This window comes from Protopterus annectens, chromosome 8.part1 (genome assembly GCF_019279795.1).
Source record: "Protopterus annectens isolate FY-2018-M chromosome 8.part1, PAN1.0, whole genome shotgun sequence".
NCBI classification, from domain to species: domain Eukaryota; kingdom Metazoa; phylum Chordata; order Ceratodontiformes; family Protopteridae; genus Protopterus; species Protopterus annectens.
In genome coordinates, this window is record NC_056742.1 from 468,637,835 (window position 1) to 468,664,355 (window position 26,521).

The 26,521-nt window shown below is 39.2% G+C and overlaps 1 protein-coding gene and 1 long non-coding RNA gene across 2 annotated transcripts in view; one reads left to right on the forward strand and one right to left on the reverse strand.

Annotated features, from left to right (window-relative positions):
• The window catches only part of FTO (FTO alpha-ketoglutarate dependent dioxygenase), a 1,656,404-nt gene that overhangs the window by 85,454 nt on the left and 1,544,429 nt on the right, over positions 1–26,521 (reverse strand). The window lies entirely within an intron of this gene.
• Positions 4,587–26,521, forward strand: part of LOC122810409 — a 239,020-nt gene continuing 217,085 nt past the window's right edge. The window contains exon 1 of the long non-coding RNA XR_006366099.1: positions 4,587–5,098. This is a non-coding gene — a long non-coding RNA (uncharacterized LOC122810409). The remainder of the gene's footprint in view (positions 5,099–26,521) is intronic.

Here is a 26,521-nt window from a genome sequence, read left to right on the forward strand (position 1 = left end):
GAGCCACTGAAGTGATCACCGGGGTAAACTTTCAGTTTCCCATCCACTCATCAAGATTTCTCTTGAAGAGTGCTAGCGAGGAGCTCTGCCTAATGTAGATTGGAATCTTGTTCCAAAGCATGGGAAGTCTCTGGGGCAGGAATCTATCCCTCCAGCACGTCCTATTTATTGTTGTGGTGAGGTTTAGATCCCTAGAGCATGTGGTTCGAGGGGATAAGGTTTTCTTTAGGTGGAGCATGTCCATCAATTCTGGGTTGGACATGACCTTATATGTCAGGCAGAGATCACCTCTGAGCAGGCGGTATGCAACCGAGTACAGCTGGAGTTTCTTCAGTCAAGTTGAATAGGGCATCTGTTTGAGGCCAGTGATCCTCTTGGTGAGGTACTTCTGTGGTCTTTCCAGCTGTTGCAGATGTCTTGTAAGGTACATCCCAAATGGGGCATTGTACTCTATGATGGGTCTGATGAGTGATGAGTAGAGGGGCACAATGACCTCTTTTGATCTGGATGCACACCCTTTTGTGATTAGGTGGGCCACATAGAAGGATTTTCTAACCACTATGACAATGTGATTATCAAAGGAGAGATTACTATCTACTTGGGTCCCCAGATCCCCTATTACGTTTTCCGTATTTAGGGGACTACCACCTATGTGGTAGTTTGTGGGTACTTTGTTACTTCCAAAGAGAATAACTATGCACTTTTTGGCATTTAGCTTGAGGCCATGATTTTGACACCAGGTATCCGTCTCAGTGAGACCCTTTTGGAGGAAGTTTGTATCAGCCAGTGAGTCAATTATAGCCCCTAGTTTGCAGTCATCTGCGAACTTGGTCAGCCATAGTCCTCCTCTACTTGTCTGTACCTCTGAGAAGTATATGCCGAACAGGAGGGGTCCTAGGACTGAGCCCTGGGGAATGCCATTTGTAACTGGTTTAAAGTCAGACCTAGCTCCCGCAACTCTTACCATGTGGGTTCTGTCCATGAACCAATTGGCAACCCATCTTGTGACACAGGGGTTTATGTTCAGGCTGGTGAGCTTGTCTATAATACCAGAATGGGGAATGGTGTTGAAGGTCTTTGCGAGGTCTAGGTAGGCTGTGTGTACCACCTTTCCCTTGTCTATAGCCTTGGTAACTGTCTCAAAGAAGTCTACCAGGTTTAGGAGGCATGGTCTGCCCTTAACAAAGCCGAACAGGGTAGGGTCCAGTGTTTAGAGGTTCCCAATGTCTCTGCTAATGAGCTCCATGAACAGATTCAGACTTGGGTAATTAAACACTAACTGAGCAGTTGTTTGCATTTCTTAAACTCTTGTCACTTACACACGAGTAAAAAGTTATGCGAGTTTGTAAGCAGTGGTACCAACCAATAAATATAACGTAGCTGCTTAAGTCTTAATTTTGTAACTTCTAAATTTGTTCAGTATAGCCATTACAATTGCAAACGGCCCTTCAATTTTACTTGCTACTGTAGCTGTAGACAAAAAAAAAAAAAAAACAGAAGACAGGGAATGCATCAGACTTACACCGGACAATACACTTGTATTAGCTGCAAACAGTCTGCTCTGCTGTTCAAGTGTTAGAAAATATGGTATTTCTACAAAATGCTCAAAATCCAGCAGCTACAAGGATTCTGGTTGCCATGATGTTCCTTCAGCATGATGTCTTTACAACCAACATGCATTACATTACACATATTTTAATGCCTTTAAATCCTTAGAAGTAGATTATTTTACGTAAACACAGTGGTAGGAAGCAAAAATAAATAAATTTTCAGTTCCAAAACACAGTACTGTGATATGTCATTTTAGTTAGTGATCCCCAGAATAGGCAAAATAACTTAGCACAGGTGAGAACATTTCAAAAGTTCTTTATGAATTTTGATTAAATGTAAGCAATATGAGTACAACAATCTTGTAACCAACACATTATTGGTTAACAGCTTATCAAATTATATTCCCAAGAACCCCCTTCATCAATAACACAAACCCCAGACAGCTAGTAGTGTAATACAGAGCATCTGCAAGTTAACAACAATTTTGTGTTCTACTCTCCTGTTGGCTGCAGACAGAACAGGATGAAGATTTTAAAAAGCATTCCTGAAATAACACTGACATATAACTAGTTTACACACAGTGAATTAAAAGTGTGCATATATCATATAAGTCATAATCACCTCCTCTCCCTGTAACTTGTCTTTACTTTTAAGCAAGATATCTCAATAACACACATTATGTCTTGTTACACTTGAGACTGATGACTGTACATCAGGGGGGTTATTTAATAAGATGACCTGCCCAAGATGTTATTGGCAGGTACAACTATTTCCTCTCCTCTCTATTGCAAATACAGGTCAAGATTTCAACAACTGTCACTCTAATTATAAAGGACACAGTACAAAGCAGGACGATTTTTTTCCTTTACAATGTAACAATCAAAAATCTCTCATAAGAAAGAGTGTGTGTGTGTATGTGTGTGGCTTTATTAGTTTAGTGTGAGTTAACAATGTATAATTACTCTGAGGCCCCTTTAGCCTGATGATGACCAAAGCTTTCACATTTTTTTGTACCTGAAAGCCCCTTGACAGTTAATGTGTTTGATACCGTAGGGTCAGAAGTACAAATAAACAGCACACACTGAAGACACAGCTTGTCTTATCTCATACTTCTGTTAGCACCATTCACTAAGGCTGCAAATGTTTACAGACAGTTGAAAATTTCTTTCCCCCATTTCCTGAAATGGCCAAAACATGTCCTGCTGACCTCTGGTATGTGATAATGCAAAATGACATGGACAGCAAGGTGGGTGTTCAGCTGTCTGCAGTACCCAGCCTATAGATTTCACCACTGAACTTAAAAACACTCAGAAACCACAGAACAAATGTGTTATAACCTATAAAAGAAGATTAGTGAGATTTCCCTGCAGTCCTGCCTCATGTATTTCAAAATGTTAAACAATTCACAATTAAAAAGATGCCCTGAAAACTTTCTGGTGTGCTCTCTGTAAAAAACAAAACAAAAACAAGTAAACAAAAAAAAAATGCTGCCAGCATTATCACCATTACCGATAACACGATATTACTTTATATAGTAAAAAGGACGTTTTTTTCCTCCTCTGCTCTGGACAGTCCCACTCAGGATTCTGGAAATGTAAAGCTTGTCAATTTTTTTTTTTATCTGTCTTAACAACCCTTCCTATATGTGTTGACACACACACACACACACACACATATATATATATATATATATATATATATATATATATATACACACACACACACACATACACACATATGGGTATAGTACTGAAGATCGACAGTCATCATGCTGTAAAAATGTTGAAAACACTGATGCGCCACTACACGTTTGCCAAGAAACAGCCTTGGTGCATGCAAAATATAAAGTCAAAAACATCCTTTTTTGCAGGGGGGCATATCCCCTCCTGCACCCCCCACACAGCCTGCTAATCATATAAACTAACTTTGACATTGCACACACATAGAGCAAGGGCATATTCCCCAACCTGGGAATTGTGCAATCTTGAATACCTGTCAACCAGTTGCTTAGTTGATCATAAACAGTTGACTAAACAGCTGTTGACCAAACACACACTAGACCTTTTGCAGGGAACCCATATATATATATATATATATATATATATATATATATATATATATATATATATATATATATATAGTATATGCTTTTCCTTCCTTCTAGAACTCATAATCAGCATCAACCCTCAACTCTGGCCACTTCAATACTCATTAATCTTTTCCTCCCTGTCTGGACTGCAGCATCTCACATCACACCACAGAAAGTGATGTTATCGTATTTTGAGGGGACTACTTCATGGGTAACCCCCATTAACTAGTCCAACAGCCAACAGCATGTGGTCCATAATTAGCAGGATGGCTCAGTCTTTTTTACTATAGTAACCGTACTGCAGCCCTGTGGGGTAGTGTGCTTGGTCCTGCTGTGCTTCAAACCTTTGCACATGCATGACTCTACATGCACATGTGTGACTTCGCTAATGTTCATTTAATTTACACTTTCTTGATCAGTTCAGTCTCCCTAGGCCAGCGGCCCCTTTTCAGTGGAGTCCCAAGCTGCTATGTATACTGACTACAGAAAATTTGGGCAGAGCACTAGAGAACTTCTCTTTCTCTATTCAGTAAAAGCCTTGGAAGCATGGGGCCTCAGTTTAAAGTCTCATCCGAAGGACAGTCAGTTATTCTTGATTCATGCAAAGCATTCTTTCACCAAAGGCTGCAGGCACTGCAGCAACTTGGACTGCCTCCTGACTGTTCCTCACCCCCCCTCGATATTCCCACCTTACTCCCACTGTGATCCCACTCAAGACCAGTGCTTTGTCCATCTGGGTCAAAGAGCCAGCATATATAAGAAACTAATTCATAAGTGACTGGAGAGCAGAAACACTAAAGGACCATAACAAAAACAAATACTGAAGTTTAAAAAATGCAAGTAATACACCATGTCAACAAATTCCATGAAGAGGGTATCTCTTAGGTGGAATGAGTTTGGAGACAGCGAAGGAAAACAACAACTTTGGGAAACGCCACCACACTAAACAAATCTATGAAAGGTGCATCAAAAAAAAAAGCTGAAACAGCTGCAAGTAAAATGGCATTTAAAAGGGAAGAAGGGATACAGCTGCTGCAAATCACATTCTGAATCCTCACATAGCCTAGATAGGTCTAAAGGAGCCTTCAGTTATATTCAGATGTACAGCTGAATATTGAGTGCTCTGTTTACTAATCAGCAAAGTGAAACAGTAAACCAAGGCTTTGCTTAGCAACTTCACTGTTTTGTGTGACGACTGAAAATGGGTCTGGCTGGAAGGGGCAAAAGGGGAAAGAAGGGAGAGAGAAAAAGGGAAAAAAGTAACTGGAATGTAAGTTCTTTTACGTTTGACGACAGAAGCTCTTCATTTTACAGCTTTAATCTTACAACCCCCACTGCCCACACTGGCACACGCACAACTGCATTTCAACTTCAGTGCAAGAAACAGCACTGAACCAGTTCTACGTATGATTAATTGCAAAGGACATGGCTGACCATATGGAACGGAGGAAGCATCAGGTAATTCATACTTCTGTATATAATTATTTGGCTCCCGTTGTTTAAATGTACAGGAAGGAGTTAGTGTAGCACAGACCTAGTGTCTTGCCCTTGACAGCCTATTAAAAAATCTGAAAGCACCTAGTTTAAGTTATTCTACTGGCTTTTCAATACCCATCTAATAACACAGAAGCAATGTTTTCTGAGTACTCTTAAATCATTCAAGTACAGTGCATTAATGATTACAAGTAAAACAAGGAGTTTCTTGTAAGGAGAAACGTGACTTTAGTTCTACCCCTTCATCACTGCTAAAAGCCTGCCTTTCACCCACAAAGAATTTAAATATCACTATTGGTTAACTTTTGCAAATTGTCATCGCACATTACAATTTCTGTAGATGTTATTTCTGCAAAGAAGCTATTTTTATTTCATGTACTTATTGTACAGCTAGTTAATACATATCTATTTCTGTGTTAATCTCTGCAGTTAATGCACACAATAAGTTGAAAAGATTCCTAAAAATAAAAAAGGTTATCCTGACCACTAGTGTGTTTTGTGACATCAAAATACCATACAATTCAAAAAGGTCACAAAGTTCATGATCTCCTTAATGAAACGGGTTAAATTTAAAAGTCAGATGCCGAAAAGATGTAATGTTGTCATACACTAAACAACACCAAAAAATGTGTTGCATTTTATTTAGAAAGCAAAATCTGTTCATCTCAATTTGCCACAATGCTCTGAAAAGCTGAAATACTTAAAAATGTGAGCTATGAAAGCTGCAGGTGAAGAAATAACCTGTGAATTACCTTACTTAGGGTCCCTCAATACTTCAGTCATACCTCACCAGTACTGACTGGTTTAATTGCAGCATGTATGCCATTATGGACATCAGCTGAAGGAAAACATATGCATCAGTGTCAATATACCTCTGTTCTTCATCTTAAAGCAAAACACATTCTATCTTTTCCATTAAAAATCACTTCTTTCTAAGCAGCAGTAAGGTGGAGCACAACACTGCCAGTGTACAGCACTTAAGTCTCTGGTTTGGTTCTCACCTGGGATGGCTTCTGTGCAGACTCTTTCTGTTTTCTCTGTGATTATGAGAATTTTCACTGCATGCTCTATTTTCCCTTCCTTTCTCAAAAGACATGTCATAATTCAGCAGCAATCCTTGAAACTGCCTGCAGGTGTGTATGCAGCATGTCAGAGCGACTATTTGTACACGTCATTCAACAGGCTGGTACCCTACTCAGCACAAGTGTCTTGTGAGCCCAGTGAGAGGTGAGACAGGTCAGTCTGGTCTGTGGCCCCAAAACAGATAACATTGTCATTGGAGAATGAATGAAACAAAAACACTTTTCTTAACAGACTCAGGTGATGGACACTAGTGTTTTTATTGATATTATAAAAGATAAGTTACAAACTAAAAACTTATAAAAGATGCACTGTGGCTACATTAGAAGAATTTTATGATGAGATCTGCTGCACGTGGCCTGAAGATGGAAATTAAAAGAATTTCTGTATCCAGATACTGGTGCAGGTTAACACTCAGAGCAGTGTACATTGTCTCTTCAACATGTCCTGAGATGTCTTTCACCATAAAGTGAATCTGGTTCAAAAATGGACTTCAATAACTGCATATGTGTATGGGAATCAAAGGAAAAAAAGAGTTCACTGGCAGGAATAAACCAATTACCCATCAGAAGTGAGTACTATGGGGAGGTCGAATATGTATAACATTTTATAATGTTTATCTGCTCTCAAACATTAGTTCTGCTATTCTAGAAAAAAAATAGCTACTCTTTATAGGCCTTTCCAAACTAGATTAGTGATGCTTGCTGCCTACACTGTTGCTGGGCATGTTTAACTTCTCAGATTCTCTCTCTGTGTCTGAAGGTGTGTTCTTCTCCTACCAACATGACCTAAATTGGTCCAGTAAAACCAATGTGGCACTGAAAGGTCTAGAAGGAATGTGTAATGCAACAACAAAGACAGCTCAGAAATCTGGCATACAATACCATAACAATAGTGACACAATGAATTGTAAACTGTAGATTCCATAAGCATATTTCATACAAGGCCAGTGACAAGCAATCTGCCTGACAGCCAAGTCAGGCCACTTTTACAGTCTCAGGATTCATGCACCTTAAACGGGGTACTACTCTTCTGATGGGGGGCACTTCCACAGAAGAACACTCTACACAGGGAAAAACAGTAACATTTTTTGGTAGGAAATTTAAAACTGGTGTTTATCCTTATCTTGTGGTAGTGTTTCTCATTACCCCTTCAGTGATGCTGTTTTGTGTTAAGGCACTTACTTGAGAGTACCTGCTTAACAACACATTACTATCTGATGCACAAATACAGACTTAATTTCAAAGACAGTCATCTACACTGTATGCATCAGTAAAGAGTAATCTAACAAAAATATTGTTTCTCTTTATTAATACTGCAGTTGCTGGTGGGAAACTGTGTGTTTTTCTTATCACAAGTCATTTGAATTCTAATTTATTTCCACTTACTCAACCAGCAGGGAGTCTCAAACTGCCCCTGAGCTCTCGCAGACCCTTTGCTTTTCCCACTCTATATTAATATTTATGGTTTGCAGTTTTCCGACAAGTGGAAGCCTGCCCTTTCTGATGATAATATGCCCCTTCTTAAGGCCTTCGTGGTTTTAAGCTATTTTTCCATGTGTGTGTGTGTGTGTGTGTGTGTGTGTGTGTGTGTGTGTGTGTGTGAGAAAGTGTCTGTGTAAGAGCAGAACTAGAAAAAACAAAATGGCTAGGAACATTAAGCAGTAAGGACAAACCTATTTTCCTCTTCATCTACCCTCCAATACTCCTGTAGGTTGCATGACTATTGGGGGGGGGGGGTACTTATTTTTTACTAGTAATTAAGTAAATCAAGTTGAGTGAATGCCTTTCAAGTTTCATTATCGCTTCCTAATTAACATCTACACCGTAACTACTAACTTTAATAGACCAGTCTCTGTTAGAGCGGTAATGACTACACAATGCACAACCCAAGTATCTTACTGTGGTTCTGCTGTAAATAGCATTATTTCTGATATGCATAGTATTTTAAAGTTACTTTTACTTGTTTAGAAAAGTATATATTTAATACTTTATTTTCATGCATAATATTCATTCTTCCTAAACTCGCATATGATTCTGAAGTTGCAAACGTATGTTTTTTTTGTGTGCACTTTGTAGGAATATAACTGGTTGCCTTTCAGACACTGCAGATACTTTAACATCTTAATTTTTTTCTCATCACTGTGGTCTCATGTCTTTGAACAGGCACAATACACTGCACATTCACAATGTACTGGAAAACACAATGTATCACATCATCAAACATATGAAGAAAATGTTCCTACTATCCCCTGTTCTGAATCAGAAAAAGTATTCCTCATGTTTGAGGCTGACATTTGCTGTTTGCCAGATAAGGTTCAACAGCTCACACCATGTACTCCATTTAAATGCATAACTGCATATAATCATTAATAACTGTTAACCACCATAGCTCTCGACCAATCAGGGTCAAATCTCAACAGAATCAGAAACAAATCCAGAAATAATCAGGGACTACCAGCTTCACTTTTTTAAATATTAGTACTATTAACTTGAGACACTGACAGAATAAGAGAATGTTAATTAATATACATTTTCTGAATTAGAAAAAAGTCTCTAGCTCTAATTATCATAACTATAATCATAATTTATTGTTATTCACCCACTTTTCTCCAAAAGTTGCCATTTTTAGGAGAAATTAAGAGGGACAGAGCATTATTAGTTAAATTCAGGGATGTCCCTGAAAATCAGGAACAGTTGAGAGGTATGTTTACCACACGTGACACAAGACACCTCATTTTACAATGAAAGGATTCATTGGGATCCGCTCAGTATTAACATTAAGTCCAGTTGATAAGTGCTGAAAAAAATACCACCTTTTCATGTTGCTTTTGTTCAAGCACTTTTCAGTCTTAGAAACAAGAAATGCTATGACCACTGTCAGATTTCAAAACATTCTTAAAATTTGGGCAGACAATAAAAAAACAGCATCCTTAGGAATAATACAGAACTGTATGGTGAGTTCTGTGAACAGCATATCTTTACAATGCGTGTTTCATAATACTGCATCACTTAATATTTACTAATTCTTCTGACGAGTCCTTAGGCATAATTATCTTAAGCTCTGTAATGTATTTTTAAAAGATTGTAAATTATGCAGGGTACTTGCTCTAACAGCCACTAAATTTCCACGTTTTTAACATCTGTGGTACTAGTGCTAAATTTGTGTATCAGATACTGGTGAACATACCACCAAAAGTTCCAGATACAGGTCTGTTAGAAAAAAACAGGAATAGGGCTCGGAGTCTGTCCTTTTATGTCTTGGCATCAATATGCAGTTATTACAATTTGCACACTTCATACACCCACATGGCAAGAGCAACAGTTTTAAGAGATATTATGCAAAAGTATCAGCACTGCCTAGCTGTCTGCAGTATCCAGTTGATGATAGCTGTCTGTCTAATCAGCATTTTATCTGGTAGAAATAATATAAAAACTGACAAAGGAAAGCTGAAGGCAACAATAAAACTGCTTATTATTCTGGCTGCAGTGATCTCCAAGGTCTGTATGTAGAAAAAGTAAATATCAAATCAGTTTCAAGACAGACACAAAACAAAACCAGATGAGTTCTCTAAGACACCTTACTCTGCTCTAGAATTATAAATGTTTTGTTACAATAACATTTACTTCACGGTAGTGTAGTGGTCATCATGGATGGCCACGGTGGTGCAGCGGTTAGCATTGCCACCTCACAGCAAGAGGTTCTCCGGTTTGATCCTCGTCTGGGTTGCCTTCTGTGTGGAGTCTGCATGTCCTCCCTGTGGTCGCGTGGGTTTCCTCCAGGTGCTATGGTTTCCTCCCACATCCCAAAGACATGCTACAGGTGGATTGGACAGTCTAAATTGACCGTAGCTGTGTGTGTGTATGCCGGGCTGGCAATTCGACACCGTAAAAACTCCACTGCCAATCAGGAGTGGGCAGGTGATCTGCTCTGGTGACCCCTAACCAGGAAAAAGCCGAAAGAAGAAGAAAAAGAAGTGTAGGGGTGATCATAAAATCATAAAAATCTTAGCACTGCACAATCACAGATAGGCAAACATACTCATACACTTCTATAAATGTTGTGATGTATCAACTAGGATGGAACTGATGTTTGGGAAAGATAAATCTGATGACCATTTACTTTTGAATATTTGGAGCACAGATTCATTTATGTGTTTGTGCATATAAGACAGAGACTGACTGCGTGATAAACATGTTATATGTTTATTCACATTTTGTATTTGTCAAGTCCATTTTGTAACTATCTTCTTCTTCTTCTCTTTCGGCTGTTCCAGTTAGGGGTCTCCACAGCGGATCATCTGTTTCCATTTCTTCCTGTCCTCTGCATATTGCTCAGTCACACCAACCACCTGCATGTCCTCTCTCACCACGTCCATAAACCTTATCGTAGGCCTTCCTCTTTTGCTCTTACCTGGCAGCTCCATCCTTAGCATCATTTTCCCAATATACCCATCATCCCTCCTCATCACACGTCCAAACCAATGCAATCTCGCCTCTCTTACTTTGTCTCCAAACCATTCAACCTGAGCTGACCCTCTAATATACTGATTCCTAATCCTGTCCATCCTTGTCACACCCAGTGCAAATCTTAACATTTTTAACTCTGCCAAGTCAAGCTCTGACTCCTGCCTTTTTGTCAATGCCACCGTCTCCAACCCATACAACATAGCTGGTCTCACTACCCTCTTGTTGACCTTACTGGTACCAGTCTGTCACAAATCACTCCTGACACTCTTCTCCACCCATTCCACCCTGCCTGTACTCTCTTCTTCACCTCTCTTCCACACTCACCATTACTCTGAACTGTTGATCCCAAGTATTTAAACTCATCCACCTTCGCCACCTCTACTCCCTGCATCCTCACCATTCCTCCAGCCTCCCTGTCATTCACACACATATATTCTGTCTTAGTCCTGCTGACCTTCATTCCTCTTCTCTCTAGAGCATATCATCACCTCTCCAGGGTCTCCTCCACCTGTTCCCTACTCTCACTACAGATCACAATGTCATCTGCAAACATCATAGTCGACGGGGACTCCTGTCTGATCTCATCTGTCAACCTGTCCATCACCATTGTAAATAAGACAGGGCTCAAAGCTGATCCTTGATGTAATCCCACCTCCACCTTAAACGCATCTGTCACTCACAACGCAGACCTCACGGCTGTCACACTACCCTCGTACATATCCTGTACCACTCTTACATACTTCTCTGACACTCCTGACTTCCTCATACAATACCACAATTCCTCTCTAGGCACCCTGTCATATGCTTTCTCTAAGTCTACAAAAACACAATGCAACTCCTTCTGACCTTCTCTGTACTTCTCCATCAACACTCTCAGAGCAAACAACACATCTGTAGTACTCTTTCCCGGCATGAAACCATACTGCTGATTGCTAATCATCACCTCACTTCTTAACCTAGCTTCCACTACTCTTTCCCATAACTTCAAGCTGTGACTGATTAGTTTTATCCCTCTGTAGTTACTACAACTCTGCACATCACCCTTATTCTTAAAAATAGGTACCAACACACTTTTTCTCCACTCCTCAGGCATCCTCTGACTTTCCAAGATTTCATTAAACAATCTGGTTAAGAACTCCACTGCCATTTCTCCTAAGCACCTCCATGCTTCCACTGGTATGTCATCTGGACAAACAGCCTTTCCATTCTTCATCCTCTTCATAGCTGTCCGTACTTCCTCCTTGCTAATCTGTTTCACTTCCTGATTCACTATCCCCGCATCATCTAACCTTCTCTCTCTCTCTCTCATTCTCTTCATTCATCAATCCCTCAAAGTACTCTTTCCATCTGCTCAACACACTCTCCTCGCTTGTGAGTAAGTTTCCCTCACTATCCTTTATCACCCTTATCTGCTGCACATCTTTCCTAGCTCGGTCCCTCTGTCTAGCCAATCGGTACAGGTGCTTTTCTCCCTCTTTAGTGTTCAACCTTTCATACAACTTTTCATATGCCTTATCCTTAGCCTTCGCCACCTCTCTCTTCGCCATGAGTCTCATCTCCTTATACGCATGTCTACTTTCTTCATCTCTCTGACAATCCCACTTCTTCTTCACCAGCCTCTTCCTCTGTATACTCTCCTGTACTTCCTCATTCCACCACCAGGTCTCCTTGTCCTCCTTTCTCTGTCCAAATGTCACACCAAGCACCTTTCTAGCTGTCTCCCTTACCATCTCAGCTGTAGTTACCCAGCTATTCGGTAACTCTTCACTGTCCCCCATTGCCTGTTTTAACTATTCCCTGAACTCCAGCTCACAATCACCCTTTTTCAACTTTCACCATTTGATCCTTCACACTGTTCTCACACTTGTCCTCCTCTTCTTGATCACACTCATATACATGTGCATACACACATACAGAGATACAGAATGTGTTAAGAATTTATATACATATTTATTTACTTTAATTTGTTAACAGGGACTGGCTTACAGAGCAGATAATGAGCCCCTTTTCATAAGATGGCCCAGGGAGTAGAGCTCAAAGTGCAAATAAATACAAAATTGTATAGACATGAAATACAAAAGTGCCGATCATCATTCAAATAATCAAATACCAAGAACGCTGCACTTCTGGAATAAACTCTCACTTTTTGTAAAGCACAACGCTTCTTTCATTATTTTCAAATGAAACAGATAAAAGTATGGAAAACCACAAATTTATGCCACACCTAGCCCCAATCCATGATGAAGAAGAAAACAGTTGGGTGTACCAGTGGTAGTGCTGTAGCCAGGCTTCAGAAGGGTTAAATGGCCTATTGCCGATTAGTAACCTATGGACATAAAGATATACAAAACGATATACAGTTTTATACAACTGCAAAACACAAGTGTTAATCATCATGTAAACATAATGCAGATGGTTTCAGACAGTAAAGTCATACATGACAATATTAGATACAATAGGTATCAGTGGAAAATAACGGTTAAAACTGGCATTTCAGTTGAAAGTCTTTTTTGTGTTTTTACAAATGTGTGTGTGTGTGATTACATATTGAATACTTCTGTCCCACTACAAAAAACAGAGCATCTGTAAACTCCAGCTACAAAACACAGATCAGCATGTCCTGAATGGTACTGTTAGAGAAAAGGTTTTTAGTAACATAATGTACAGGGGTGGGGTTGCGGTTAGGTTATCATACATGAATAACAGTAGGAGTGTGTGCTAACACTTATACCACCACACATAAATAAAAACCCTTCCCGTAATAGTACCACTACATAAGACAAAAAGACACAGATCACACACACAAACATGCGCAACACTAAATCTCTCCCCTAACCTTTGCTGAAACACTAACCCACAAACACTTGTATATACACAACAGCTGACATAACGCAATCCTGCTCATCTTCATAACCACCACCTCTTCAGTCAGACATTCAATTTTCTACAAAATAAATATTTTACAGCCCTAATAGATAGATATTTTTATCTAGCTATCTAATCTCTATATATTATATAGTTCCGCTGAATTACATCTACATACCACAATGTCAATGGCCAACTGACAGACCACCAAAGATAGACACAAGCAGATGACTGATAGGTGTGATAGACTGACAATCTCTGGGTGGAGGATTATTCACTTTCCCTGGGGAAAATGTGATCGCAGAGTTAGTATATATAATCAGCAGGGAGTGGGGGAAGCTTGACCCCCTGCAAAAAAAAAAATAAAAAAAAAAAACTTTTTTTTTTTTTTTTGGTTGCATGCAGCAAGGAATTTAATTCACTAAAACACTCCGGTGTTTTTTGGATTAAGGAATTTAATTCCACATCAACTGTTGACAGTCAGCATTTCTGTTGTTGACATTTTATGGTTGATGCTCTTGCCTTCGATATTGTGGTATGTCGACATACTTCAGTAATTCCATACACAAACACACACACACACACACACACACACACACACACATATATATATATATATATATATATATATATATATATATATATATATATAAAACACACAGAAAATAAATATCTGTGATATAATATTTATATATATTTTCAAACATGTTTCTATAACATTTTTCTTTCTTCTAGGTGCCCTCAAAATTGGCTCTAACCAGTAGGGTCAACCTGGTAAGAACATGTAAATAAACAAGTCAAAAAACAATATCCTATTGCCAACATTTCCAAACAAAAAAAAAAAAAATCTACGACCAAGTGACTGTAAAAAGGAAAACAACCAGCTTCCTTTTTAATTTCTAAACCCAACCCTAACAGTAACTTCAAACCAAATTTTTCTTTATAGTGGTACTGTTAAGAAAAGAGTTTGTCATAAGTTAATGTGTAGGGTTAGGGGCAGGGGGCAGTGTCAGGTTTGCCCCTCCTGCCTCATCATGCATGCTAACCCTAGCTTTGACACTGCCTGCACCAACATTAATCTTACACATTAACTTGTGAAATCCCTTTTCCTAACAATACCACTACACAAGACACTCAAACAGACACACTTACACATGCACTCATGCCCAACCAAATAAACACAATGCAAAATGTATCCATTCACCTACACAAACACGTATGTACATACACTCAAAAACATTCATAACCAGAGTGTCGACTCAAACAAATTGCCATTTGGCACTCATTCACACACACCAAAACATTCACATGGCACAAAATCTATCCCCTAATCTAACCCTTACTATAACTCTAAACTGGAAACACTGGAACATGTGCACTTGCATACACACACACACACACACACACACACACACACACACACACACACACACACACACACGCGCAAAACTAATAAACCTTTCCCCTTACCTCGCCCTTGCTCTAATGCTATTCAAAACACACCCGCACACATATCACAAAATCCATCTGATTACCTAGCCCCTAGCCTAACCTGCATGTACTGAAGTAGTCCCTCCATGTTAAAGATGCTATCACCAATGACATTCCTCAGGGCTGATTTCAAGTACAAGTCTCCAAAAGATGTGCGATCAAATTACGTTATTATGAGCTCAATTCAATAAATACCAAGTCTACCATCTCTTCTTCCAGCATCGGAGTATGCTAAGGGGTTGATTCAAGCCTCATACAGGTGCTCAGTTGTACTTATTCTTTCTGCTGCATATTTATTTATTTATTTAGTTGTCTTTGTTTACCTGGAAAGTTCATCTGGGCAGTGCCCATTTCCAGCAGAAGCCTGGGTAGAAAAGCTCCAGTTGTGTTTACTATAGCACATAATCAGAAACAAGTTTGTATATCATGAGTTACATTCGCACATTTAAAGTTGGTACACTAGCATATATACATCATGTTCTTTTACAATCAAGAGAGAGTGCATTAGTTAACAATTGCAGTTTATACATAGAGTGACTAGATTTTCATCACTGTGGTTTGTATGTTTAGCATGCAGTTATCTGAGTTAGGGTGAAACCAAAGATTAATTAGATAGTTCTACTATGACACATTTAGGAAGAGTGTGACAGTTAAAAGCAAGTTGTATTAGTACTCGGTAAACACAGAAGGATAATGTGTTGTGGGACTGAGAAGTACCACATGCAGAAAAGTGAGAGAGGATGTGTTACCGGGATGTAGAGAAAGTGATTCTATAGCTACACTAAATTTTGGAAGGCACACTTAAAAGTTCGACCAGTACCATCACCAAAGGTACTCGTTCACAAATAACTGGTTTTGCAGCCAGTCCAGAGGTATAGAAGAATAAGTCCGACTATGATCCAGGTGACCAGAGTTCAATAACTAGCCTTGGCCATTCTATCATGGGGCAAGGGACCATGCCACAGAATCTCTTTAGTGGAGCTCTGTCAGAAGCCAAAGCAGAGGACAGAGCAGTCATGGCGACCCAGCGTGTGTCCAGACTATTCACTACTGCCCATCCTGCATGACGATGATGTCAGCAGATGGAGGATGGATTTAACACTAGGAAGAAAATCTCATCACAGCCGTGGTATAATGGTCCTGGCCTTTGCCCAGGAGCAGGTGGATGCTGTGACAGTATGGCCAAGCGGCTGCTCCATACTGGAGGGATGGGATCCACCTGCTTATGGGACATGCCAGAGAATTCCCCATGGCAATGGCACTGGGAGGAGGGAGCTAATGATGAAGCCAATTATCCAAAGTCAGCAGTAAGCTAAGGAAAATGGAAAAAAATGAAAATAAATGCTTTTGTCACATGCACTGTTTCCAAGTCAATTAATGTCAAACCACAAACATCAAAATATTGCAACAGTGACTTTCTCTGTTTTACTGATGATTTTTGTAGTTCGTGGCTTCAGTACTATTTACTGCTGTTTGCAGTGAATTTCTACAGACTGGCTATGGGGCACTGGAACTTCAGCTCAGAATCGTTACTTTGAGTATCACTTTTGCAGACTGAATACTTTGGTTTTGGCAAAATGGTTCAGATGTGCAAAAGAAACAGTTTTTCATTCCCACGGTGAATGCCGTTTCTCCATGGCTGTGAAACTGTGTAGTTAGTATACTTAAGAGGGGTGTGACGAATGAAGGGGCTTTCTTTGCTCAAAAGCACCTCATCTGTTTTGTGTGGGTATATTTTGCTTTTAACTTGACATTCATTTCTCAGTGTCAGCACACCAGATTTTAGCATGGCTGATTTCGTATCATGGACCCACATATACTGGGACGGATTTATAGACATGCCAGTCCTACTGGCAGTAGCATCAAAAGCACCTAACAAGGCTGCTGTAGGTTGATGTGAGTGTATATAAACGGCACATTTCTACTCAAATTTAACCGGGCTGGTTTCTGGAGATGATAGTATTTCCCACCACTGGTACTAATAAAGCCCTTTCTAGGATGGAGTCAGGTACTAATATGTCTCTACTGGTGCTGCCACCAGTGAACAGTTCCTGCTGAACCCTAACCATGACACCATGTTACTAACACACAGAGCTAGTGGCTGGGAACAACCCTTCAGTTTCCAAAATAAAAGGGCAAAATCATCAAACCCATTATTAAGTAATTCAAATCATACAAGAGCTGTTAAGTCTGGAATTTGAAATTAAGATTAGCATCACAAAAGGAAATATGCCTAAGTATGTATACAAAATGCTGGCATAATGTTCAAGGGTAGATTTTGCAACAAACAAAACACTCTGTCGTACATTATACCTATAAAATTATGTCGCTATTTAAAAAAAAAAAACTGTCAGTGAAACTGAAAGACAGAGTTATCATCCTGTACTTTATAGAAAATTCACATACAAAGAAACTTTCCAAGACATCCCATCAGTTTCTGGAAAACATTCCATTCCTGATTAGCAGTATAATTAGCTGAACAAAGTAAAAGGAATTAAAAATATGAGGACTGCACATGTTGTGAGAACTTTCAGGGAGTTATTTTTTCTTGCTCACTTTCTGAAAATACTGATGCAACAACTGCTAATGATATCCCAAATTACAAAAATGATTAAAAAACAAATTAAAAATAACGTGCTGTTTAGAATTCACTTGTTTAATTTGTGTTTGTCTATCATCTTCCAACAAAGCGGTAGTAACAGACAACATGGACATCTAAACATGCTGTGGTAAATGTCACTACGACGGGACACAAAACAAGTTAAAAACAATGTTCCAAGACCGACTTTCTGCTGAAACAATGGATCACAATTTTAAACAAGTCTCTAAACGCAGCTGAAATTGTAATGTTACACACCTTCAACAGCACCTTCACTTTCCATTTGCCTTGGGTAGCTTCCAAGTGGCCCCCTGCAGTGTTTAGTTTTAGACAGCTATCAGGGTCAAAGTAACAACCCTATCTCTCTCAAGCTCTGAATGCCTGGCCACTCATCATGACAAGGACAGGTGACACATCACCTTCAGATGCAAAGGGTGATGAAGAGGTTAGCCTTTGGCCAAACCTACCCTCAGGTCAACCTCCGTCTTTAGTTTCCCATCAATTATGCCAGGCCTGAAGTGGGCCTGCTTTAGACACTGGATTATACGAAGTGTGAAACACTGGGAAAATGCCTTGGATGGGGGATAAAAGAGAAATTACACTTGCAAAGGGATCTAGCTGACAGACTGGTCCCTAACAAGTGAATATGCTTGAAAACATGGAGAATGCCAGAAAAGAGCATGCCTTTTGTTCTTAGGCCTATAGAACAGCTTTAACTCAACTGCTGCTTGTATGGCGGAACATATGTTTTCTACAAAGGACTTGAAGCAGAAGGAAAAGCTTTTGTTATGATTCAGCCTTTTGTATTTAACTCTCTTTTGCTTTCTGGTTATTGCCAAACATTAGTTACTAAGTACTTAAGTTCTTAAGGACTGCCAGAGTAGTATATGCTTCAGTGATGATTTACAGTTGCAGAAAGCTGTTGACTTAGTAGAAATCGCCACAAGCCCTTTCCTACTCTACCTGTAAAGCTGACAGCAGAATTCTACTGAATTATGCAATGTACCTAAAGCATAAGTTACAAAGATGACAGCAATAGATGCATTTGGAATTTTTTAAACTGCCCAGTTTTCTTAAAATTCGAATGTTACAGTGTCACCCATCCATCCAACACAAACATGTTGCTATGCAAGTGTACATGACTGAAGACAGTCATATGCTGACTGCGCTTGTCTACATTCTGTTTGATCATTCTGTTTCTGCACATAGTTGGAATAAAGCCTTTAGAAACTGATACCATTAAATAAACAATGCAACTAATACTGTTCTGGTAAATACAAGCCTCTGGTTATCTCTTTATGACATAAAGAGCTACAAATAAAAATAAAATCACGCAGTTAACACAAGAAGAATCTAACAATACAGATGGCTCCATATGTCGGTGCAAATAAATCTGTAGTGTGGTGTTCCAACATCATTTCCCGTGAAATGTACGCATTGCTATGTCTGTTGAATACAGCTGCTGTTTATGTTTGTCTTAGCCAGCCCAGAGTATATTGTTGTTACTTTGTTACTTTTGCCATATTCTTCTTATTATTATTATTATTATTACCATCATATTCCTTTATTTTTCTTGGTTGTGTCAGAACAGTTTGAAAAGGCCAGCAAATACATTTGGTCACTGAATATTAAACAAATGAACCAAAACACACATCAACACATCACTTTAATTCCTAACCCAATGTACTTTTGTTCAGCATTGCAGAGGTAATTTTCAGATTGTAATAAATAAGCATGCTCAAACTCCATTATGATGATAACTAATCAACAGTAAGTAATAAATGGCTGCACATTTTAGCAATCTGCAAACATCTCACTATTAAGTTTAACTTAGTGAGAGTCTGAAAACTAAACCTAGGGGAATACACCACATGACGTGTAACTCTTTAGAAAAGGCCCTGCAAGTTAAAGCATAGTATGGACCCACATTAGAAACAATGGGACAAAATGGCAGAATGGAGGCAGAGGTGTCCTGCAATTTAAGGCACAAAGTTACAAAGCTAAAAACATGGTTTGAATCCCATAAGCCTCTACCAGAAGAACACAATCAGTTGCCATTAAAAATCGCCATGCTCCAAGACACAAGAAAAAAAAATGCATATAACAGAGGCTGACAAAAAACTTTTAAAGTCTGAACTCAAATGTATTATCCCAAACAGTACTTTAATATCTGCACATATGTCAATGTTTCTTCATTCCTTCAGCTTATAGTTTGGTGGGACTCTAAATAAGGGAAGAATGAAGCTGTATTTGGTCCACAGCATTCTTCTGTCAGTCAAACACAGAACTTCACTGCACGTTACACACTAAACCATTAAACTAAAGTACTTCACCTGATAAAATCCATTCTAATATGAAATTAACAAAGCACTGAAAAGCCATTTCCCTCAATCAAAAACAAAACAAAACAAAAAAGAACAAACAAAAACATGACTGTCTGTGTGGGTTTGTGTATCCATCCATCCACTGCCTCTTTTTCCATGTTTTGCACATGGGGTCAGGTGGTGACTTCAACAGTCACAATCATCTAGAGCCAAGGTTCACACCACCATCAGGTTGTTATATGTATGTATATATATATATATATATATATATATATATATATATATATATATATATATGTGTGTGTACATAAATATATATCCAAGAAAAACGGCTGTGTCAGCATACAGGGTGTATATACAAAGTAGTATTTATTGTGTAATTTATGCAATAAATACAACTTTGGATATACACCCTGTACGCTGACACAGCCGTTTTTCTTGGATTTTGGTTTAGACTATATATATATATATATATATATATATATATATATATATATATTTGTATACACACATATAGTTCTTTCTACCCTGTCCTTCTAATCGGACTGCTTCCTTATGTCAGTACCCCACTTTGTTCAGCCATTATCTGCTACCTTATGGACAGCATACCCTGCTTTCAGCATTTATAGTTAAACAGAAAAACAAGAAGAAACAAGTATGATACCATTAGAAAACAGACATTACTTGAATCAATACAAGGTAATGACATTCCTGCTGTACCCAGCAAACTACATAGTGAACTGACTTAAAATAGTTCAAACATCCTAACTTTAACACAGGACATTTTGATTTCCATACTCTGCATGTGATCAATTTGTTGTGCTGGCTCCAGTTTTTCTCCACTCTGACTCCAACTAGAAGGCTCTAATCACACATTTAAAGAAAGTATCACCTCAATAAACAAAACCAAAAACTTTAAGATGCAAACACCATAAAGAAAAGAATACTGAAATTGGTGAAGAACTGTATGTACGAGTCAACGTTCTGGCTAATTTGGCTGAGTTCTCGAAGGGATTCACTGTAAAGTGGGATTTCTCCAAAATTTGTAGGTACAGTAACTCCCGAGTTGATTATATTAAGTTTCAGGAGTACAGAGGATGCAGAGAGCCTGAGAGCACTGAGGAGAGCAATGCCCCACCACCATCAAATGTTAATTTGAAATGCAAGTAAGCCATACTTTAAAAATACTGGGAGTCTTACAGGGTATATTCATATCAATGACCTAGACCTGGTATGCAAAAAAACATACAGATCAAGTTTTAAACAAAAAAAAATTCTAGCAATGCTAAATACAAAACACACACACACACACACACACACACACACACACACACACACACACACACACACACACACACACACACACAGAGTAAAGAAAAAAGGCTGTATGCCTGTCACATCAAATTTAGATTCAGAAAGAACTTGACCACAGAGTAACACACCACACTTAGCATTCCTCTAGCCCCCATCTGGCATTTACAATGGACACTTTCTTAACTCTATACCTGATTCCAAAAGGGGAACTGGGCTTGCTTCGCCAAACCACTTGAGCATTGCACATTGGTATGTACAACCATGAAGCTGTATTGTAATCCACTGAAGTTAATGGGATGTTTCGGCAATGCAAAAGGTCCACCTTTATGTAGGTCATGGAACTGCAGGCAGCAGTTGGTAGGAATCAAGACTGCCTGCAGTAGCAAGTTCCACACACACGGGGAGCCATAACAGAGGGATGGCCAGGGACCATGTGCATTTGGGAGGCTTGCAAGCCATGGCTGATCTTCAATGGGGACAGCTTGCAAGGCTTTGCTGTTAACAAAAGAAAACAATTCTTAGTCAGCTAATGGTCCCACATACCTATCTCCCCTGTCATGAATAGGGAGAATGCAGGTATGACGGGTCTATATCACCAGATCGAATGTTTAGGTTATCGAACACCTAAACATCGAACTGGTAAGGATGAAAGCAGAAAACTGCAAATGACCAATTTAATGCAGAGAAATATTTCCCTTGGCAGTTAGCCAGATTTTGCCATTTTGTCTACTGTAGAGCAATCTCAGAGTTGGTATATTTAGTTGGGGGTGTGTGGGGGGCACAGCCTCCCACTTCGTTTGGGTTTAAATTTTTTTATTTATTTATTTATTTATTTATTTTGCCAATGGAAGTCTTTCCCTGCGCCATTCGTGGTTTCAGTTTTAGTCTTACCAGTTCGATGTTTATGTGTTTGATAACCTAAACATTTGATCTGGTGAAACTGACCCGGTATGACAACTCTGAAGCCTATCATGCTTGCATTCTCCCATTTGCCCTACAGGTGGCACTACTATGCACGATGGCCTAATAGCTATGCAGCTTCACTTGTATGGCAGGTTATGGTACTGTAGGCTGCACTCACTGCTTGCAATACCACAGATGCCATACAGGCAGTGTCATGGGGCCAGGCAATTTTAGCCAGTCTCAGCAGACCCACCAATGATTTGCAAAGGTTCAGCCTAGGCCAGGCAAAGATCATGACATTCATTAGCATACTATGTCTAGAAATCTCTTTACCATCTCCTAGCACAGTTAGACTTCCAGCCATTCAGCAACTTGGTATTGCAAGGTACTGAACTGAATGTACCATGCCCACGGGATGGTCATTCCTGCAGGTAGATCTTGTCTACTAAATCTGGTAAACTTCTTTGATAGGATTATGGAGACTATTCAGAGTAGTGAGGACAAGATGCTACTCTGAACTTTTTGAAATCTGTCACACACTGTATATTCTGTAAACTGGTTTGTGAATCATTTGATCTAGGCTGGATCACATCACAATACAAAAAAAGCTGAAGTAAAAGCATCTCTCCAATGTCTTTCTATGCAAGTCTCTGCTATCTTGAACTGCATTAACTTAACCTTCTACTTACAGAAATGATATGGTGTCCTAACCAAACCTTTTTTTGACTTTGAGATGCTTTTTTGTGTTTTGGCTTTGGCTTTACTGTAGGCATGCTGATGTTTCTCTCCAGGACACACACAGTACACAGGCCAACAGTAAAATGAGGAAAGACTTGCACGAGTACAGCATACATTGGACTTTACTTTGCCATTTGTATCTTTTTTTTTTTCATTTTTTGAAGGGAAACTGTAAAAATGTTTGGCTTTCACAGACACATAATCTGAATCTTGCTTTCACAAAAAAAGTAATGTTTTCATACTGCACCCAACAATAAAATTTCACAATATTTCCTCAATTTTAAGCTTGAAATGGGAACCCTAAAACCATCAATATATTTGTACTAGAAAGGGAACCTCTCTGAAAACTGAAAATCTCAGATTCCATGTTTTGAGATGCACCTCAATACAAGTGGTGTTAGGGGCAAGAAAGAAATTATCCAAACTGCCATGTTTCTTTATGTCACAGGTGAGAAAGCCATAAGAATATTTAATACATTTACTTTTAAGAGCTGGAGAAAATAAGCAGGCAACATGAAAAACTACATTTAAGACATATTGTGTGTCAAATGAAGGACCTAGCACATATATTTTTTACCCGATATCTAGAGGGGTTCAGGACAAAACAGATTGTCTTCATTCATTGCAAAAGATGAAATTACTATCATTTTTTTTTTTTACAATACTACAGGGCTATTTTATGCACTCTAAGATTCTTATGCCCAACTCAAGCAATATCCATATTTCCTTCCTGATATTTTATAAGGATACCAGGAGCCTAAAACAGAAGCTTTCAGCCTGACCCCCTCTCATAGTTTTGCAACTATATAACAATGGTAGTTTTTCCTGGAATGATACAGAAAACATTTCTGTCCTTTAACAAAATTCTTTCGCCTCTCTCTTTTAATGGATTAACAAGGTTTTAGCCAAATGTAGCTCAGAATCAGGCACTATGATCTGGGGACAAGACACTGGAAAAGTTATTGGCATGTCAGTGCTTTCAGGATTTCAGTATGTTGGTATGATAAATCTGCTTGGGTTTCATTTTTTTCTGGTGACATGACTCTGTTGTTTACTTCCCAAGTGTCCTCAGTTATTTCATACAGTCTTTATAAAGTGGCAAGGACCTTGTTTCCCGCTGTAGGAATGAAGACTAACAGTATACATCAGGTAGGTAGGAATACCCTTCCAGTAGCACACTGCTATTATATATTTGTGCCTCTCTGCTTTCCCAGCCTACATCATATGTTTACTCATGACAGCCATAACTGTTGCCATTTTTCCTGTATTTCTGTATTTGCTCAATCCCACCTTGGTAAGAGGTATCCCTACTGTTCCTGTATTTCAGTAAATCCCTAGGGGACCTCCACATAGTAACTCACATGAAGAGAAACTAGTAGATGAACGGGGTACTTGTCTGATGACAAACATTTTGTAATTTAATATGGTGCCCCTAGTTTTTCCCATCCTTGTCAATCAACCACCACCACAAGTCTTCAATGTGTATTAAAATGTTCTGTCGAGCCTTCGATTTGGGAGTGATGCATCAAAGGTCTTTAATTTCTAACAACTGGCAGAGCTCCCTCACAACCGTAGACATGAAATGTGTCCCTTGATCTGTTAGAATTCCCATAAGGATCCCCATTCCACTACTCATAAGCATATAGCTTTAGCAGAAGCTATGCTCAATGGCACAGTCTCAAGAATGGGGGAAAGATCTGATACTGCTAAGCTATACTATTATTCCCTACAAGTCATGAATAACAGACCTATCAAATCCAAGGAAAACACGTTACAGGAAATACCAATAAAAGGCTGAAATACTAAAAGACAGAGGAAGGCTTAACACGAAGCCATTTTCTGACACTCAAGAAAAGCAACACAAAGCCTGCCTATGACAGAAAATATTCCAGGTGAATAAAACCTCTGTAAAATTAACTGTCTCATATTTTCCATTCCTAAGCTGATCCTATCACAGGGGTATGGGCCAAGTTCAACACTGTGTTTGGGAAGGATTGAGGATTAACAATTGTTTACCTACCTCTTCCAGTTTCTTGTCAAGTCCATAACATAAATAAGATCATTGTTAGCATTAACTGAAGAAGGAAAGGAGGAGGCTGATCTAGCAATATAGCCCTCCCACTAGTGGGCAGTACCCTATTTCTGGCTTTTCTTAAGGTGGTATCCGCCTAGTGTTCTTAAAACTCATAACTAATATTGAAGTCTACAGGTAATCATTAACGCTTCTGCCCAGGTAAGAAATTTTCTATCTTTCTGTCATTCTAATTACACAATTGTACTGATGGGTCTCCCCGCTCCTTTGTCGATTCTATGTTAACGCACAATTAATGGATGTCCAAAAATCAGAAAAGTGTGGAAAATCCCTCCTTAAAATATTCACATCCATAAGAGTGCATACTATCTCAGTGAAATGTAGTAGTTTGTCTAGATGGGAACGTAATACTATTTCAGGTCTGTGGTTACTTTATTATCATTCATGAGCTCTGCTGCTATACAATGAATAAAGCGCGGACTCTGACACGTAACCCAAAAATGCCCTGACTCTGGCATGTAACCCAATAATGCCCTGATTCTGACAAGTAATCCAATAACGTCCTGATTCTGACAAGTAACCCAATAACGCACTGACTCTGACATGTAACCCAATAACGCCCTGACTCTAACACATAATCCAAGTTCAATTAGTGGGTCAATCACAAGCAGCAGCAGCTGGTATATGGAAATACAGGAATGATAAGGCTTAGCCTTCTGGCATCATTTTGGGAGGGGGGTATGGACCATGCGTTCATTCATGCTGTCCATGACTGAATCCCTGCTGGATACCTGGAATCACAAAGGGGGTGCAGGCTACATCGGGGGGGGGGGGTAGAACCACTTCATTTTATGAGATGCAGAGGCACAGATGTACATTATAAAGGCTCATTCCATGCCAAACCCTTGTTCATGAATGGATATGTGCAGGGGAAGGTAGGACTCAATAAAACCCCAACGTCCAAGGGTGCATGATGGCTCCCATTCCTGGTTCGTTTGACTCTTGCCAGAACAATGAGCCAAAGGTGAGCAGGTATATACAACTGCCAGGACAGCAAGGCTTCTTGGTCAGTATTGGGTGACTGGTCAAAAAAAAAAAAAAAAAAAAAAAGAAAACTGGCAGATGTGCTATGGTTGGGTCCAAACCCGTGCTGGGTCTTGCAGAGGAGGTTATGCTTAGTTATAAGTTGTATAAGCTGTGTTTGAATACATTTCTCAAAAATGCTTGAGAGAGGTGATATAATTGCAATGAGTCTACAGTTTGTTACTTCAGCTGATAAAGGGATATGATGAAGATTTTTTTTCCAGATGGAGGGGACATAGTTTTCAGTTACTGACCAGCTGATAAGAATGCAGACAGGGAAAGCTACTGCATCTGCAGCCATTTTTAGATATTTGCTGGGAAGTTAGTTTACAAAGTATTTTTTTAACAAACGAGGTTGGGACAGGGTGAAGGCCAAGTGACTATGTATGGTTTTCAAGAAGAAGAGGAAGCTAGAGGGAAGCGGAGGTGGTCATAGGTCAGGGAAAAGAACTGCCTGGATAAAATGACTGTTGAATGAAGTGGAGATGG